At 38.0% G+C, this 19182-nt stretch overlaps 1 protein-coding gene across 4 annotated transcripts in view; it reads right to left on the bottom strand.

Annotated features, from left to right (window-relative positions):
• Positions 1-16904, bottom strand: part of AKAP6 (A-kinase anchoring protein 6) — a 256359-nt gene extending 239455 nt beyond the window's left edge. For 3 of the 4 annotated variants that reach the window (XM_058025611.1, XM_058025613.1, XM_058025612.1), the window contains exon 1: positions 16776-16903. The gene's annotated coding sequence lies outside the window, so the exon portion shown is untranslated. Of the gene's footprint in view, positions 1-16775 lie in introns of all 4 variants that reach the window. The other variant, XM_058025610.1, reaches the window with a different exon arrangement.
• Positions 16905-19182: the final 2278 nt, after the last annotated feature.

Here is a 19182-nt window from a genome sequence, read left to right as displayed (position 1 = left end):
TAACTCAATTACCCACTGCTTTTCATTCTAGACAACATTCTAGTTTACGTTGTTCCTGTCTTCGTTCTTTCAACAGTATCCATCGCTTCTTAATTTAAGGAATTTTAAAAAGAGCAATGAAAGGTAAGACTTTCGAAAATGAAAATAAAGTTTTTAGCTCTAACTTCCAAGCATTCAAAAATTATGTCTGCTACTTTGATTTTAGGAGAATGGAAGCTCAGTGTCTGATCAAAGCTTCGAGAGCTCACAAATTTAGAAACAGGTTCTTAGGCTTGGTATCCAGCACAGTATTTCCTAAGGTAATTAGCTTCACTGATTTAAGAAAGTTGTGGTGTTACAGGCAGTAGATAGCAGACACCAAACTGTTACAGTGTTTTCTAGTATTTAATTTTTCATTTGGGTCATGTCAGAAAAACCACAAGAATGTATTCCCAGAGTGCTTCACAATTTCAAACTGCAGAGCAAAGTAGGACAAAACGTCCCAAAAATTCACATCACAAATTGTTTTGAGGCCCAGGCAAGCACTTAGGCTAAGCCACATATTAGCCACAGGAATGTTTCTTTTGCCTTCTGAAAAGCCTGAAGAGCTTGAGAAGACCAAATAACTCCAAAAGACCAATATATTTTCCTACACATTAAAGCTGCCGCCTTCAAACCTGCCTATTTTTAGCTGCAATTCAATTTCTCACTTAGATTTTAACTGTGTTGTTACATAGAATACATTTTTCTTTATGAAACTGTCAATGAAAGAGACTGTAATGGCTGTCATATTTAATATGAACTTTAGGCTTACTATTAAAATGTCATTTTTATATCCAAAAATTTTTATTCTGAAAACTTCATAATTCTAGAACTACATACAATTCTGAATTAATGTGATTAAGGAGATTTTTTTCTGAAATATTAGAAACTTGCAAGAGGTTTTAAACACATGGCCAGTGTTACACCTTTTACTGGTTTTTTATGTTAATATCCCTTAATCCATTCATTTCAAACTTGTCATAATTTTTAGTCATTAACAGCACTGATAAGAGATTTCTCTCATCAATATCAGAAACTGTGCCTTTAATTGCAAATTCTCTTTCCTTATTGTTTAAAATTTATTTGTAAATTTTTAACTAAAATCAGCTTAATGAGAAACAAGACTTAAGCAATCAGGGTTATATTAGCTTTGCACCTACATTTCTCAGAATAAAGTAGTTCGCATTTTAGAACGTTTCTAAAAGATTTTTTAAATTTTGAAAAAAGGAAAAGCTCTACCATAAATTACTCTAAATAAAAATCTAAATGATGGGAACAAAAGTGGCTTTTTCAGTCTTGTTCCAGGATTTTTTTTTTTTTTTTACCTGGGAAGCCAAAAAGAATTTTAAATTCTGGCCCATATCACTGTATTGAAAAAATTTCCTGGGTCTCACTGTGGTCTATGGATAGATAGTTCTGCTTGCCAACTATGGTACCAAGTCCTTCTGAATACTTTTAAAATCCTGAGGAATCTTCAAACTCCTGAAGAAAATGCACTATTTCCCAGAGAAAGGAAAATTATTTACCTATTAAGTTTGTCTAGCAAATTGGTTAAAAAATGAATGGCTAACCTATGTGTTCCAGCTGTAAAAGAATATGAAATTGTGGCTCTCATTTAGTTTCACACAGAGGAAAATAGAACTTATAGCAGAATTTTAAGTCTTTCAGTGTTATTTTAAAGATAGTGTTTTACTATGTTTGGATTTATTAAGGAGACCATAATTCAGTATTTTAATCTAATAGTCATGGGGGTAAAAAAAGTAAAAGTCAGCAGTAATTAAATTGAGCTACATGCTAGAGGGATATAGTTATTATTTTCAGAAAGTAGCACATCTACTGGTATTGTCTGTTCTTTTGCAGAGGCAAGCAGCCTATTCTTTGAAGTATCTGAACTATTAAATGTGAAGTCCATAAAAATACTTTGTTTACAAACAGTTCTTTTTAAAATCACAGCACATAAGATTTTTTAATGTGGACTGATGCTAAAGTATATACAGGACAGATCTATTGTTTGTGACAGATGTTCTAAAGGAACATGGATTTTAATTAAATTCTTCTCTATTTACTTGAATTATGTTTTATTCATCTATGATAAAGCATTGACACTCAGACAAAATTAATGGTGAGGTAAACAGATGCACTAAGGCTTCATTAGTTAATTGGCTGAACACCTCCATAATGTTTAGTGGATGATCCTTCATTTTCAAAGGGTTCATGTAACATTCCTGACCCCAAAATATCTGTCTAAACAAATAAAAGGGCTACTAAGAGTGAATTACAAATATAGAACTAGCACCAAACACAACCAAGATTTCAACACTCTGAGCTTGTAAGCCTAATAAATTTAATATTTTTGATTACTATGTTATAATATAAATCTGGATAACACTGGGCACAGGTATAAAGGTGGGGAGGAGTGGCTGGAGATGAGCCCTGCAGAAAGGGCTGGTGGTGCTGGTTGGCAATGGCTCAGGGTGAGCCAGCAGTGCGTGCTCAGGCAGCCCAGGGGGAAACCCATCCTGGGGGGCATCCAACCCATCTCCAGCCAGCCAAAAGGGGACATTGACATTTCCCCTCTGCACTCAGAGCTGAGGCCTCACCTCGAGTGCTGTGGGCAGGTCTGTGTCCCACAGTTAGCAAGTGAAGGTCCTTGAATGCATCCAGAGGGGAGCACTACAGCTGGGAAAGGGCTAGAAGGAATTTCTTATGAGGAGCAGCTGGGGACTTTGGGCTTGTCTAGTTTAGAGAAAAAGAGGCTTAGAGAAAACATCTCATTGATCTCTACAGCTTCCAAAGAGGGAAGGTGGGGTAGGAGGTGTTGAGCTCTTCTCCCTGGTATTCAGTGACAGGACAGGTGGTTCAAATGAATGGCTCTTTGATGGTTCAAAGATGGCCAGGGTCCAGACCTGGCATTAAGAAGCATTTATTCACTGAGAGGATGGTCAAACACTGGAACGGCCTTCTTAGGTGATGGTCTTTGATGCCACAAGCCTGTCAATGTTTAAGAGGCATTTGGACAACATGCTGGCTGGCCCTGAAGCAGTCAGACAATTGGGCAAGATGATCATTGCAGGTTCTTGACAACTGAACTGTTTTATTCTACATTATTAAATATCAACAAGTAGAAAGGTTGGTAAATTATCTTTTGTTATTCCTGATATTTCAGACAAGAGAAAGGTGAATTTTTTAATCTCTAAAAATCAATGATGTCTTATTTTTAGACAAAAACTGCTCATATTTTAAAAAATGCAGCTGATATTTCAGAAAGTTCATTCCTTATTTAGCAGCTCATTACATTACACTATTTCCTTCTTTTCACCCAGAAAATAAGTTTAGTTTACGGTTTCAATGTGTTTCTCTTCTAACCTCTAAAACACAGAGGGAGACAATATCTTTCTGGGCAGCATTTATACACAAAATTTTTCCTAATTACAGAACACCCTGTCAATTTAGTTTGTCAATGACTGGCTTCCTCAACATCATCAAAAACCATGGTGGAACTATGATTGCCTCTTTTGACATATAACTGTGTATTAAGAACTTACTCATTAACTGCAAGCTTATTACCAAGAGGGTAAGGATATAGACCTAAAAAGCTTTGTAATGGGATATACAGCATTTCACTGTTAAGCCATTCATCCACATCTGGTCTAGCTTAGCAGTGACCTAAAATCATTACCGCATGAAAGCTCCTTCCTAAGTTATGCAAAAGGAACCATTTAGTCCAGTTTTGAGGACATATCCACATCACAAAGGACCCATTAAAATGTCTTGCAGAGTCTCCAAGGATTTAAAAAATGAGCTTACTTAGCTGAAGTTAAATTTATTATTACTGTGGTCTTAAATTGCTGCTGATTAATTTTCTGCATGCTGTAATCATACAGAATAAAGCCAGTAGATATATTTTTTGCATATTGTACTTTTTAACTCTTTAACCTTATTCCAAATATGATTAGAAATAGTGCATCATACCCATTAAATGGCCACAGAGGAGTTTGCAATGTTCACGTTACTTTGACAGGAGCTGAATAGGAGCCGAGGCCCATGGGGTTGTCAAGCAGCAGTTCTGGCCTGTTTATTTCAGCTGTTACCTTTTTCTCCCTTGGTTTCTTGTAGCCAGAAACCCAATATTTCCTCCTCTTCTACCTGGGGTAGCTCTGTCCAAAGCCTTGTTTCCTGCTCTGTGCCCCTTCTCTGAGGCTTATGCATGCTCTCTCAGCAGCCAGACTGTTCCCACCTTCCCATGGAGCTGGAAGCCCTGATTCCACAAACACACCCTGGGCACAATTATTTTCTTCCTCACAAGTCCCTTCCCTGACTGCCTAAGCATCCTAAAAAGATATTGAGTCTCTTGTTTAGCACTCCCCATATATTTCTAGCAGCAAAGATCGCTTTCCAAAAAACAAAAAGCTTGTAATACATCATGTAGGAGGTCACAGCACAAATCTTCAACACCCTCTCACATCCCTGCCATGTTCCTGGGAGGTGACTTTGCAGGCCCGCTCACAGACTCTCAGTGCATTTGGGGTGGGGAGGAGATAACCTGGGACTTTTTTGTGCATCTCTGCATGACTTCACATACAAGTCTGAAAGTGTAGATAACAACATGCATAGAAGTATAACACTAATACCAAAATGGATCATATTGCTGTGTTTGGTTTATTTGTTTCTAGGAGCTACAAAAAAACCCTCGGTATTTACCATAACTACTGCTGACCTCACCAAAATCAGGTGGAATTACATCAGCAGATGGAGTTGTGATTTTGGATCCTAATGTTCTTACTGCCTGTGTACTCCATCACTGTTATCCCTGCTTTGTCATTAAACAGGACTTAATTCCCTAGGCCTATCATAAATAATTCCCATAAATTCACATTTTAAGTTCAGCACCATGCTGAACTAAAGTCCCAAGAATTCACTGTGCAAAACTTTGTTTCCTATACATCAAGAACCTTCTATTTTCAGATTCAGTACTAGGATTTTTTTTACATTTCAAATAAGAACAAAACAAAAATCAATAAAATGCTAAGACATTATCAACCATTATAGCCCACTCCACATAAAAATTATATAAAAATAAAAATCAAATTAATTTCAATTAAAAATTGAAAAATTTTTTTCAATCTTACTTTAAAGCCGTGGATACCTTACTTGGCCTTATAGAAAAGAAATTCACTTCTTTAACGCTTTTGATGCATTCCTGAAGATTTTGGCTACTTTACCCTTTTAAAGCCATATTTTAGAAATTGAAGCCAGGGTAAAATTTGAGAAGAATGTTTTATCATCTCTCAAGAAGGCAAAATACTCATGTCACCTTCTTGAAAAATTAGTTAAAACCTACCTGCATAGCATTACTGGTACTCAGATCATAATCAGCTTTCCAGTACACAAAAATCACTTTTGTGCTTCACAGTACTCTAATAGCAACCGGAACTTCATAGGCAAAACTAATAACATATTCATTTTTTGGCAGGAAATTGAGGAGCAAGATTATTTCCAAATCTTTACAGTCCCACAACCCTTTATCAAACCTTTCAATCTCAAATGAGGCACATACATTTCTAATGTTTTTACTTCTTCCAAGAATTCAGCTTGGCTTTTTTCAACTTCATGACACTTTCCTTGGGGAAATCACAGAATCAGGGGAAAAAAGAAAACAAAAAACCCCCACACAACATGGGAAGATATTGGGCCTGAAGCTTTTTAATGACCCTGGTAAGCCTTGAATAAGATCTACAGATTTATATTTCCATTAGAAGTGAAACATGAGAAGTCAGCAGGAGTTGAGTTAGCTCTGTACCAAGAACTGAGCAGCACCTGAGGCAAGATTCATTGGCATGCCTGTAATAGGTGCAGCAGAGAAATAACTGTGAGAGGAGTAAGTGCTAAGGTAGCTTCAAGAATAACCTAATGCTGATATTTTGGAGCAGCTCCAAAATATAATTTATCAGCATGCAATATCATCAGTGGTAAGGAATCCCACTCACTGCTGCTGTGCTGCAGACCCTGCTCCTCCCATGCTCTGCACAGCTCCCAAGGGAACTCTGACAGCCTTCCTCCTCATCACTGCTGCAGGAATTATCTCACTGGGAGCCATTAAAGTACCATTATGCCTTGTTAGCTCCCTCACTCTTCTTTTAAAATTAAAAAGAACACTCAGAAGCTTGGATTTTAGTGGGGGTGGGAGGAGCGTTAATCAAGTTTTCCATGCTGTGTGTTAGATTTGTTACTTGGAGTCAACATCCCTGGTGAACACCCATCTGTGTCAAGGCAATGATAGATATCAGTCTCCTTTCCTACCTTGTACATTTACTCCTATAATCTCTTTAAAGAACAATGTTTTTCCTCACATTGAAAAAGGATATAATTGGTATTGCATTACCACCCAAAAAGTCTAATACTCTGACTGATAACATTATCAGACTTTTCAGACTCTCAAGATGATGGAATTGCTAATTGATCCATAACTATTTTTTATCAAATGGCTGGTGATCTGCCCTATATTTACATCTTTATCAGGTTTCTAACAGGTCACTGCACAGAATTTTGGGGTTTATCACATTACCTTTTTCATCCCATTTGAATCTCACTTTGGTTCTGTGATGTCTTAGAAGAAGAAAGAAAGCTACCTTCTGCTTGTGGCCCAGCTGGCAGTTATGAGCTATCAATCAGAAAAGGAGGACTTAAATAGAGTCTTATGGCACAGATTTTCTTCTCCTCAATTTCAGTAAAATTATTTGAAAGGCTGGAACACATCACTGTGCATCCTGGCCCAGGAGATAACCACATCTGAGTATTCACTACATCCACCATTTTTCTCATAAAGGGATTTATTCTACCCAAAGATTCTTTTCTCAGCTGCCTGCAGGGAGAAGTCAAATGCTGGACTTTCTTCCACTGCGCTGTCAGGACGTGTTATTCTGCTGATCAAGGATCTTCAAGTACCCAACACTAATCAGTCCAAGACAGGCTAATTATAATCCCTGAGGCCGCCTCCAGTCTAGGAAAATATTGCTAAAAAAAAAAACCTATGAGCCTTGCCAAGCTGGCATTTTTCCTAGCTCCAAGTGGTATCAAATTTCACTTTCAGACTGTATAATTTTCAGGCTGGATCTAGCTGGGGGAAATATCATTTCACAGGCTGAAGGTTTGTTGAGGTTCTCTATAACCTCTGCCTTCCCTGTGGTTCTCCCATACCAATGAAAGCACCTGACAAATATAAAAAAATGTTATTTTATCTTCATACTTTTGCTTAAGTAATGGATGTCCATAGTCTGAATTTATTAAGGGCTAGTTAAAACTACGTAGATTAAAAGGATCCATCAACAATTAACAGTCAGTAAAAACACAGGGAAATACACAATTCAATTTCTAAACCATTCAATAAAAAGTTCAATAAAACATGCTGTTGGAGTTCACATGTCTAGCAGTAGTTTTAGGGGCTGGGTTTAGCAGACTAGCTTGTTTAATTTACATACTAAATGCATCCCTAGATTTAATTTTTAAAAATTCAAAATATGAATATAGGAATCAGAGTTACATGTCAGTATACATGACTAAGACAAAACTGAAGTGGATTTTAAATTATATTGCGAGCCAGAAAATAATGGAGATTATTTTGAGGTCTACTTTTACTCTTTATCAGTCATAAAGTGCCTTTCTTGCTATGTTCCTCTTCCCTGAGCTGTTGGCACATTAATTGAAAATATTCACCCTTAGCTAACTTGACACAGCTATTCTGGTTTAAAAAATAAATATTTATTAGACTGGAAAGAGCAATATCTCCACAACCCAGGGGACTGCCTAATTCAGAGCAGATGTTGGTCCCATCATGTATCTTATATCTCATTTTAATGCATATCCATCTGTCAATAGCTGTTTTGGGTTGTGTGCTCTCTGAACAAAACCTAGGCAATAAAGTTTCATGAAGATCAACAACTGGTGTTTTGATGTGCCTGCAATAACTGAAAAGACAGCATCTTGTAGAACAAATCTTATCAATCTCTAATTTTGGAAAGGAAGCCTTGGAGATCACGCAAAAGCAGGCAGGTCCCCCTTTCACAAAAACCAGTAATTTCTTTTTAAGTAGAATGGCATGCACATGTTGCATCCAGCTTCACAGAGGTGCTGCCTCTCTGTCTGTATGGAAATCACTTTGACTCAGCCAGTACAGATATTTGCCTGGTCATTTTAAACTTCATTGTAGAATTCAGCTGACATTTTCAATTCAGCAGACTCAACACAGCTGAGCATACACTACTTAAAAATGTAAATTTGTGCTGCCAAAACCACTGAGCTTTCGATATATTTTGTAAATGTTCTGCTGTGCAATCTTTTACCTAAGACCAAAAATCCCCAAAGCTACTTTCCTTGCTTTAGGGTTAACATGGCATTTTCCAGCACCCACATCTCTTCCATTCAGGCCTGTTCCCTTGCACCATTCTCTCTGGTGTGTGCCCTTGCCTGTATGTGCGTCTCTGTGTGTAAAGTTAAACTGGCAGTGGTGTCACCTGGCACAAACACACAGTGGTTTGCAAAGGGAATCAATGACATTATGTCCATTCCACAGGGATGAGCAGGGGGCACAGGTACAGAGCCAATATGAAAGGGGCACATTCTGTGTCAGAGCCAGAAGCAGTTTCCAGTCTCCTTGGTTCAAGTATCACAGGCCACTCACTACCTTTCCTGTAGCTTATCACTTCTCTGACCAGCTTTTATTCTCTATCCTATTACACTAACATTTAAACCCAGGAGTTTCTTGTACTAGATTCAGTACATTTTCATGACAAGCACAGGAGGTGGAATGCCTAAGCTCTTTTCTCAAACTATTTAAGTACCAGTGTTTTTTAGAACTCACCATTCAAGCCCTCAAGGTGCTGGCAAACAATTCTCTGTATTGCCTAACAAGAACAGGGACAAGAGACATCTGAGGGAGATTAATCTCTCTTGATGAAAGTGACTTTATAAATTACAGCAAAGAAAAGGGATCAAGTAGGTGGTACCAGCAAATAAAATTGAACTTCCAATCCAATTCAAAGTGACCTAACAAAGCAGAGCAGAAAGAATAATTTAGAAGTTTTCAGTGTAATTCACAGAAATACAAAATCAAGCCTCTACATTTATTTAAAAGTTTACTTCAAAAAGGTACTGCATTGCATACAGGTGCAAAGCACTTCAGGGCTTAAAATTCTTTTCTTCTGAAAGAGTTAGCACCATTATTGCTGATACACTGCTTTTACATCATGCACAGAGTATATTTAGATTCCACCTTCTCCAGATACAAGAAAACCCAAAATCCCCTAATTATTTTCAAAGGTTATCTGTGCATATTAACATGAAAAAACTTCTTGCTGCTGTTAATGACCGAGTAAGATACTAGGATGAAATTTTGAGAAGGAATAAGACTAGATGGCATATTAAGGATCTATAGAATAGACTCTGCAGATTTTAATAGCTGACCCTTAAAATGGCAACTTGCATATCTGCTGTGTCATTGCCTTAGCAACAGAGTAGACATGCTGAAATGTGACAGATAGCAGCCTGTTCTAGCTGAAGCTATGAGCTTGAAGGGGAGGGGTTTTTAGCGATCTAAATCTGATTTATTATTCTAAAAAAATGACATGTTTTAGGAGACTAGCAGTGAAGCTTAAAGTACAGGAAGGACACATACTAGCTAGTACAGCCTTGGCCAGGGAATCAGCCTCTTCAGCAGGAGAAGATAAACATGATCTAACACACTTGAAAACTGTAAGTAGCGTGGAGTAGCTTCATGCAACAGCTTTGAAACAGCTTTTCCTTATTTGAAAACATTCTCAATAGACTATAGTTATTCCTATAGCTATTTATATCAATAGCACTCAGCTCTGAAGTACAGCTTTTCAGGACAAAAACTAAGCATCAAGAGAAGTTTTTCATTAGATTTTTCCAACATTAACTAGTATTTTGTTTAAGTTTCTTTAAGGCTCATTTTGCAATATCAGCTGAACAACAATTTTAAACAGCCCCCAAACTTGATAATAACAGGCTCTTTTCTTTTTGGTTTATGTTCATTGTACATGTTCTATCTGCCTCTCAAATAAAGACCTTTCAAAACCATATATATAGATATAAAAATGTAATACAGTTGACTGTTCAACAGCATTTCTTGGTGAACTCAGTCACCAACATCTAATGTTGTACTATGTAATGCAAAAAAGGCATCTGTCCTTACTTCCCAATTTTCTACCTAATGAGCATAATATTTCAGTTGGTAGGTACATTGTTTTCTTTTTTTCCTGTTATGCAGACATGTTTTGTTGTATCAAATGTCTTGGCAGAGAATATTCCATCACAGCAATCTGTTAAAAAAAGGAGGAGCACTTGCCCAGCCAATAAAGGAAATGCTAGTTTAAAACTTTCAAAATAAATGTGGGATTTTGTTGTGCTGTTGTTTTTTTTTTTTTTAACCAAGGAGTGCACAGAACTTTTTCCTTTTTGTTGTATATTATTATGTTGCATAAAGGTGCAGCTTTTTGTTTCATTTTAATCAATACACTCAGTTTCTCTAAAACACTATGATAAGCAGATACTCCTCTTTTGAAAACTAGAATGTTCCATGCTTCTTGTGTTAATTTGCAGCCTAGTTTATAGCAGGTAACAAACATTTTTTACCTTAAATCCCTTGAAAGTTCATGATGGATCTCCACTAAATGCTCAGCTTTATCCAATAAAACCATGACCATTAAAAAACAACCAACCAAGAAAAAAGAATTACAAACAGGAAAATACAAAGACAGGAAGATAAAAGAGAATTTTTTTTAATTTCTATACAAGCAACAGGAAAAATAGCTTTTTCTCCCAGGTCTGCCAGAGGTTTTCCAAGAAACTTATGCACATTACTTAACTCTTATAAGGAAAATATTTAAGAAAAGCAAGAAAAAAAATTTATTCACCTCAAGTTAAGCTGAAAATCAAGGCAAACAAGTCAGAAAAGATTTGCCTGTTTCTCAGGCAAATCATTACAATCCCTAGCACTGTAAGAGTTCTATCCAAGCTCCAGTAGAGAGATCTGAATTTTATTGATTTAAAACATAGTAATAACCCTGGAGTCCCACAGAAACTGTCCAGAAGAAAGGCAACATTTTTCCAAAGTGTTTAAATAAGAAAAGAATGACAACTTTGTAGAAGAGAGCAATTACAGTTATACAATTCAGAAACAGCAAGCTGGAAGGAGAAAGTAAGACAAAAGAAGTCAATAAATGATGGAATTGAGAGGAGCTGAAAACAAATACAAGTCTAAGATAACCTGCAAGGAGGACTTATGGAGGATACACAGGATGCATTTTAAGACTGAAGTAGATTCAGCTACAAGCTTTCAGACCAGAGGAAAAATGCTGAAAAATTACACAGAACAAACAAACTTGGCTTCAGATACTAGCCTTCTTCATTTTATCCACACCCCCAGCCAGCAAAAAACTGACATTAATATCTGACAGCACGTGAAGCAACTTCATGTCTGCACCCTAATTCTGAAACTGTGACAACATTGGACTAACAAGAGAATCTCTACAGGGCAGCTCTTGAAAGACAAAAAACATATACAAAAGTAATAGACATACAGAAAGACTGAAAGCAGAACTAATTACTGCAGCTGGGTGCTTCCTCAGTCCAATGCTGGGAGCTCTTTAGCACAACCTCGTGCTAACAAAGCCCATCTTTCTAAGTGTGTCAGCTCCCATAAGACACGGTACCACAGAGACTGAGAACAGTATTTTATAGAGCTATTTCCTCATTGAAATCACCAGCACTTGAAAGACCTCTTTGCCACAGAGAGAATGCAGAGTCCAGCTAAATGCTTGGCATACTTTGGGCCTCTGAGAAAGCAGCTGGATGTGGGGCAGCAGCAGTGCTGGGGGTCAGTAATTCTGTGCCCGCTGCCCCAAGGTTCTTCCCCTTCTCAGAGCCTCTCTACTGCCTCACCTACAGAGCAGTGAGTCTTCCAGAGCCAGCTGCTGGCCCTCAGTGCTCTTAGCAGTTCCAGAAGCCACTGGGCTGGCAAAGGCAGGGAAGTGTCGATGCAATTTACAGTGCTCATTCTCCACCCTTAACTTTGAGGCTGATACTCTCCTCAGGACATAAAGATTATCCCTCAGGCTGCAGGACATGCTATATATTTACAAGCTATCTCCATTTTTAGGCACCTTAGAAGACATTCTTGACACAGCTGAGGGAAAAGCCCTCCTTGCCCACCACCAGGACTGAACACTGGACAAGCAGGAGGCAGCAGCATTTTGGCCGAGTCTGCCAGGGCAAGCCTGCATCTGACACATGCCATGAAAACAGAGTTCACACAGAGCATTCCTGGCTTGAAACATCCTTTCTGAAAATGCCAGACATTGTAAAGTACATTGAGCTGAATTTTTTGACCTTGGAGGGATGAACAGCTGAGTCAGCCTTGCTGGGATTCATAGCACTCAGGAGTGCAGATATTTGAAACCTGTCTTTCATGCACCAAACAGGAAGGGAAGAGCTATCTGGATTGTTTTTTAATTTATTCCCTCTTTTCCTCAGAGGCAAAGCTTTTCTGAAGGCTTGTTAAAAATAAGAGAAATTTTGCTTCAGGAAAGCACATTTTGATACTCAAAGAGATTTCTGTGGTGACCCTTCTGACATTATATATGCATATAAATATGAACATATCACACTAGTTGAAGGATTTATATTACACAATTTTAGCAGGTTTTTTAATGGATATGAAGTTAGAGACAGGTACTTTTAATTTTAAACCTACAAGCAATATAAAATATAAGACTGGATATGAGGAGGACAATACTCCACAGGTCTTTGTCCAGGAGCACAGGTCAAACAGGATACATGCCTGTGCAGCAAGCAAGGTACAGGCAGCCTTTAAACACTGACTAAACAGAAAATTACTACAGTAACAGCTTGTTAGGGTTAGAAACACAGCTGAGGCCTGCCTTGCCCTCTGCCAAAGTCTGAGAGCCTGAGAAGCCCAAGATGGGAGCTGCCTCTGCAGGAAAACTCTGGATCATGACTGTGGTATCAGATATGATGTCCATGCATTGCCACTTTCACCCACTTATGTCCTGTTCCCTCACTAATCTAGTCTCCTTTTGGCTCTCCATCCAGCTCAGCTTTTGCATTGATTCCTTCCTCCTGTGGCAGGAAAGACTTGGCCCAGTCTGGGTAACTCATTATAGGGGCAACATTTGCAAGTGTCATTAAAGTAGATTCTAGCTGCAGAAAAGGAGTGCTTGTTTTTATAGAAGAGGAGAAGCAAAAGTCACCTTTACCCTGTCCAGTCCACAGAAATGTTAGTATTCAGACATAAATTAGTTGCAAGATGATTTCTTGATGTCATCTTCTCATTCGTGTATTATTAATTTTATCCCAGTAACACCAGTATATCATCTCATTACAAAATGTAAAGAAATTTCATTATAGAACATGGGCCATATTTACAATACAAAATATAAATATAATATTTCAAGAGAGAAACATGATCTCTTTTAATACACTTCTTTTTTTTTCTTTTTAAAGCAACTCCAGAACTTCAGACATTCTGCCCCTCCCTGAAGCTATAAGTACTCGGCAGAGACCGGGGCGGGGAAGTCAAGCCCAGAATTTTGTCAGTATTTCTTTCATGACACAGCAGTGACTTTAACAGAAGGGTGCAAGTAGACTAGGAGATGGCATGGGAATTTTTCTAATTATTTCCAATTCCTCAATTATTTTGAAGGAAATACTTCACCAGTATTTTGGAAATGCCATCAATTCTAATCAATACCTGAGCACTTCTGCTAGAGATCTCCTTTGACTGGACTTTCAAGGGATGAGTTTCTCAACACAGTTTCATTCCAGATCTGTCAGAGGTGGGAGGCACAGGACATCCACTCACTGTGCTACTGTAATGTGACCTACAAAAGATAAAGCTCAGAGCATTGGGTTCCCTCAACTCTTCTTTAGAGAAGAAAGAAAACTTCTTTCCATTGAGGGCATGCTCTGATCCCCTCTAGGTAGGCTTTGTATTGTTGCATGGTGAAAAAAAACACCCTACAAAGTGTTAAAATTGTACCAACTTCCATTGCTGTGGTCAGGTTTTGTCATCAGCTGCTACAGCTGCTTTGGGAAGAACCAAGCTTCTGTTTCTCTCTGCACTGAGTGCTAAGCTATGTAAGAACCAGTTAATTGATGATATAATAAAACCCTTCAGAGCAAAGTGAAGATTACACAGTAACATCCTTTCAGTTCACTGGTACACATCCATCTCCAACCCCATGTCAGTATGATGCTGCAGACACAGAAGAACTCTGGCCTTCAGAGTAACTGCCCAAATGCAGCCACCTCAGGGAAGAATACACGTATTTACAAAACATATTGCCTTCAGTAATGGTATAAGGCCAGCTGTGAAACACAGCTGAAAGCAGCACAATTTTCACACTGTCAAATGCTGTCTCACTTGTACCAGTAGTGAATCTGCCCCAACAACAATCAAAATTGTGTGATATCTTTAGTGTTTCTACATTTGGTCATGCTCTCAGGCTTGCTCTTCATAGTAAGACTCTCTTCATCACTCCATCTTTTCCATATCCTCACATACAGATCTCAGTGCAGCACTTGGGCCCATACAAAAATTAACAGGAAGCATTCTACAATCAAAGTACTCAGCAGGAGTCAGAATTAGCTAAGATTAACAAGAATCAAGTAGTGCCATCACAGCTCCATCATTAGCAGGTGTTTCCCAGGGCAAACAATGCTGTAAGAAGTGTGAGGAATAGATAGTAACAGGAACTTGTTAAGTGTTTAAAAAATCACATTCTTATTAAAAATCACAGGATTCTTATTATTAGGGGGGAAAAAATTCTTCACTGAGGGCTTCATAGTAGGTCATGCCTCCATTAATACCATCAAAAGGTGTTCTTTTTCAACCAGTATGTTTCCCCTAAGTTTTTACATTGATCTGAGAAATTCTACTTGTAATCAAGTCACTTTAAAAATCTAAGAAAATGCATTTATTATTGTTGATGATACTAAAAGCATAATATTTAAATCAGAAATATCTGACATCCATGTCTCATTGGCTGTTCTTGTATGATCCCTAAAGTTGCACGTTAAGGGCATTGCTCACCAGCTCCCCTCACACCCGATTCTGCCACTAGGCAGACATCAGCTGTCCTGCCCTGCCCCCATCCTCCTGCTAACTCATCCCTTCCGAGTTTGCCTGATGGGAACAGCAAGTGCAGGAGACCACCACTTTCATACTGTAAAAATGTATCACAAATAAACAGAACTCTAATAATGAATTTACAGTCATTTGTTTTGTGTTTTGCAGTGGGGAAAAAAAACCCAACAGAGATACCCAGACCATGCAGAAAAAAGCTGATATGATTCTGTACAGACTGCCTAATTAAGATATAAGGGCTCTATTCCAGCTTGTGCCAGACAAGACCATCACACACACCCCTATTGAATAGTCGTCAGATCTCACTACATTTATTATTTTATCAAATAGAAGGGACCAAACCCCACAATAAATTTTGATATCACTGCAAAATTAGTGATTGCTTTTTTCTTGCTGCACTTTTGAAATCTAAACTACACAGGGAGAAACAGAGCCAGAGACCACTCCCTAATTCCTAGTGGACATATTGATCAATTAAAATGACGTGTCTGGTCTTTTCTTTTCCTTCTAATAGCAAGCAGCTGAAAGACAATATTTCAAACATGCAAAATCAAACAATAATGTTGTTATATACCATCCAGCAAGATTAACTTGAAGTTCAGCAAAATAAACCTAGGCTCCAAAAGAAAAAGCTTAATACAACATAAACAAATACTGGACATTGTAAAGAACTACTAAATACTGTAGACATTATTTTAACCAGCTTTCTAAATGTAAAAGATATGCGTTTTCTTCCCAAGATAGAGGTCAAAACCTTTTTAATTATTGCTATTATTTTATTCATAGCAAACCCCCTCAGAACGCTTGAATCTTTGGCTACACCTTTTACTGCAGTTGCAGCAGAAAAAAAAGCTTGTTTTCTTTCCAGTAAAAGATAGTTCTAAAAATTCACTAAATTCATACTATAATTTTAAAAACAGAGTCAAAGAAAGTGAAAGAGTAGAAGAGCTAAAAGCTACTGTCCTTTCAAAATACTTGGTTATTTTTGACAATTAAATCTATGTTTTGTTTTTTAAGAATACCAGTAGAAATAGGACAGTACTGAACCATGTTTAAAATCAATACTGTTCCAGTTGCTCGTTCAGCACCGGTTTGCACAGCATTTTCTGTGCTATCATGCCAGGGAAGGCCAATGAAAGTAAAAAGGTGATATTAATGCTACTGAGAAAAAAATAGGTTCAAAGAGGAGCTAAACATAATAAGAATGCTTAAATGAAGAGACAGGGAAAAGGACAAGCTATGTTTATGGCATTAGAATTGAAAACAGATATTCTTTCCATTTAAGCAAATCAGACAGTAGCCACTTTAATTGGATTGTGAAATTTAAATATACTCTCTTCAAATATTCAGGCTATTATCACAAATGCAAAGGCAAGTCTAAACATTCAGACTGAATGCATTTTCTGTAGGCCTTTGTCTTAGCCTGTCTGCCTGAAAATAATACTTAGGCATGCAGCATCTTTCTTCAAAATGATTTTACAAGGCAAAACCCACACGCTTACATTAGGAAAACCTTAAAAAACAGGAAAAAATAACCCTGCAATTAAGAGCAGCAGAATATTTTGCAACTTACCATGTCCTGTTCAAATCATCCTCTTTTGATGTTTACGGCACATCTGTAAGATGCAATACTAGGAGGTGCCTTGTGTGACCTGCTGCATGATGCTGTGACATCAGTTCAGATGATGCAGCTCATTATGGGAAAGGCTGCTGTTGCTATGGCAACCGAGATGTGATACGAATCCTTACTGCATTTCCAGGGGAGTCCGAGACAATACGGAAGCCCTTTAAAGAAACAGACAAAATGCAAACAGCCTTTTAAAGTATGGTGCCACAGATTTTAGAACCCGTGTTAGTACATGCCTGTTGTTAAAGAATATTTTAAACAAATGATTCCTACGTGGTGATACAGAATTGAGATGTATGAGCTATAAATTATTTCTATATTTAAAACTTAATATCGTATGTGCCAATTTAAGAACAAATTTTATAAGTCAAATTTGGTTATCATTTAAGGGAACCTTACTTAAAATAAACAGTCGGTAGCATGATTTTAACACTAAGGCTCTAAAGGCAGTAGTTATTGAACAGTATTTTAAGAAATATATATTTTCACTCTGCCCCACCCTGCTCCTACATCCAATCTGTCACTTACAGAAAAATCTTGTTGCTAGGGGAAAACACTTGATACTTCAAAATGAACAGATTTAACACTGTTGAATGAATGACAATGAGTTTTAAAAAAATGTCAGGGGGTTGGCTTTTTATTCAGGAGAGGGTAAAGAAGTTTCTAGCCAACCAAGTAAAAATCTCCTTATCATTTTTCAACTGTAGGACAAACTACACTGCCCTCTGCATGCTGAGTAGCCTGGCTTTCATGCGCCCATCAGACAGAGAGATGAGTGAAGATTCTGAAAGCTGTGGGCAAGCTGCTGCTGTGCCCAGTGGGCCACACTGCTGCCAGCCTCCAGGTAGAGCAGGAAGGCTGGCAGAGCAGAGCCCCTCCCCATAACCCTCACGAAGGCCTGGGGCTGGAGACTGAGCCTGTAGCCATCACCTCCTGCACCAGGAACCTGCTCACACCCTCTGCTCAGAGTAGCGATGAGAGAAGCAAAGGTTATGTGAACAAGTACTAAAAGGAGCTGCCTGGAAATTAAAATTCACAACTAAAGAACCACCAGCACATTTTTGGCTACTTGCCAGTTCTATTTGGATGAGAAAAGTTTCTGGCAAAAACTGCTTTCCCTAGCCATGAAAATTCCTTTCTAGATGGTAGAAAAGAAAGTACACAAAAGGCTGGACCCTATACACTTGATATGTTGAAACCCAGAGTAACACAAAAGCTCAACTTTAAGTAAGAAGCCCCAGTTCCCCAAAGATGTCCAATAATGTCCAAAGCATCTGCTACTGTCTAAAACCCTTCAGTCCATTAAACTTCAGCCTGGGAGTAAAAATTTTGATTATTGATTTCAAAAGAAACAATAGGAAATAATAACAATAATAATATCTCTTATAATAATATCCCAATATCTCTTAGCCACCACTCAACTTAGAAAGAAGAAACTTTGATACCTTTTGATTAATGTGTCACAGCACATGCCACAGTGGAGACAGCCAGAATACACAGAGCATCATCACATAACTTCAGAGAGCTTCAACCCATACAGAGCAAGACCATCTCACTTCAGAAGGCTGCAGGCATCTGCCCTTCTTGTTCTTCAGCCCAGCCTTTTATACCCCTGATGTTGATGCATTGCACTGTGTGCCCTCTGTTCCCTTTGGTGGTGGGTCAGTGCCCCTGGGCACTCCAGGTCTCCTTACCTTCGATGCTGCTCACCTGCTGCTCACAGCTGTGCCCACTGGGGATGAGGCTCAGCCTCAATTACCATAAACTGTGTACCTACATTAATGAATTAAATAAAGTCTCTCCATAAATCTGGAAAATGTCATAGACTTTCTAATTAGTGCTGGCTTGACTTTGCATGATCTCTTTTTTGACAGTTTCTCTCTTCCAATCCTATGTCATTCTAAACAATAAAATAAAGCTTTCAAACTGACTTACTATCAAATCCAGTCTAGTTATACATAATGAAGAGTTACTCACAAAACAGCTATAGCTCTAGAATTTTGAATGTTTGAAACTTCCTTAGGTGTCTGAGAATGTAATTCACAATTTAGCAGAGGAAAACACAATTGAAACTTCATTTGTGTTAGACTGACATGAAAACTGAGGTATGTCATTTAAGTTAACAAAGTTTATGGTGTGCTGCATGCCATTCTGTTCAAATAATGTGAGTACCTGAAGTTTTCCTTAAAGGAACTATTTCTATTTTGTTAATTACTATTTGATATTATTTCCACTACCTTTATTGCTATGGAAATGGAGTTGAAAAGAGGCAGTGAGCTTCTCTTTTTCTTAGGAAAAGGAGGAGATTCAGATCCATCATTAAGGCAAGCCAGGAGTCATAATCTAGTTGATA

The sequence above is a fragment of the Melospiza georgiana genome, chromosome 6, assembly GCF_028018845.1.
Source record: "Melospiza georgiana isolate bMelGeo1 chromosome 6, bMelGeo1.pri, whole genome shotgun sequence".
Taxonomy (NCBI): Eukaryota; Metazoa; Chordata; class Aves; order Passeriformes; family Passerellidae; genus Melospiza; species Melospiza georgiana.
This window is presented reverse-complemented; position numbering and strand designations above follow the sequence as displayed.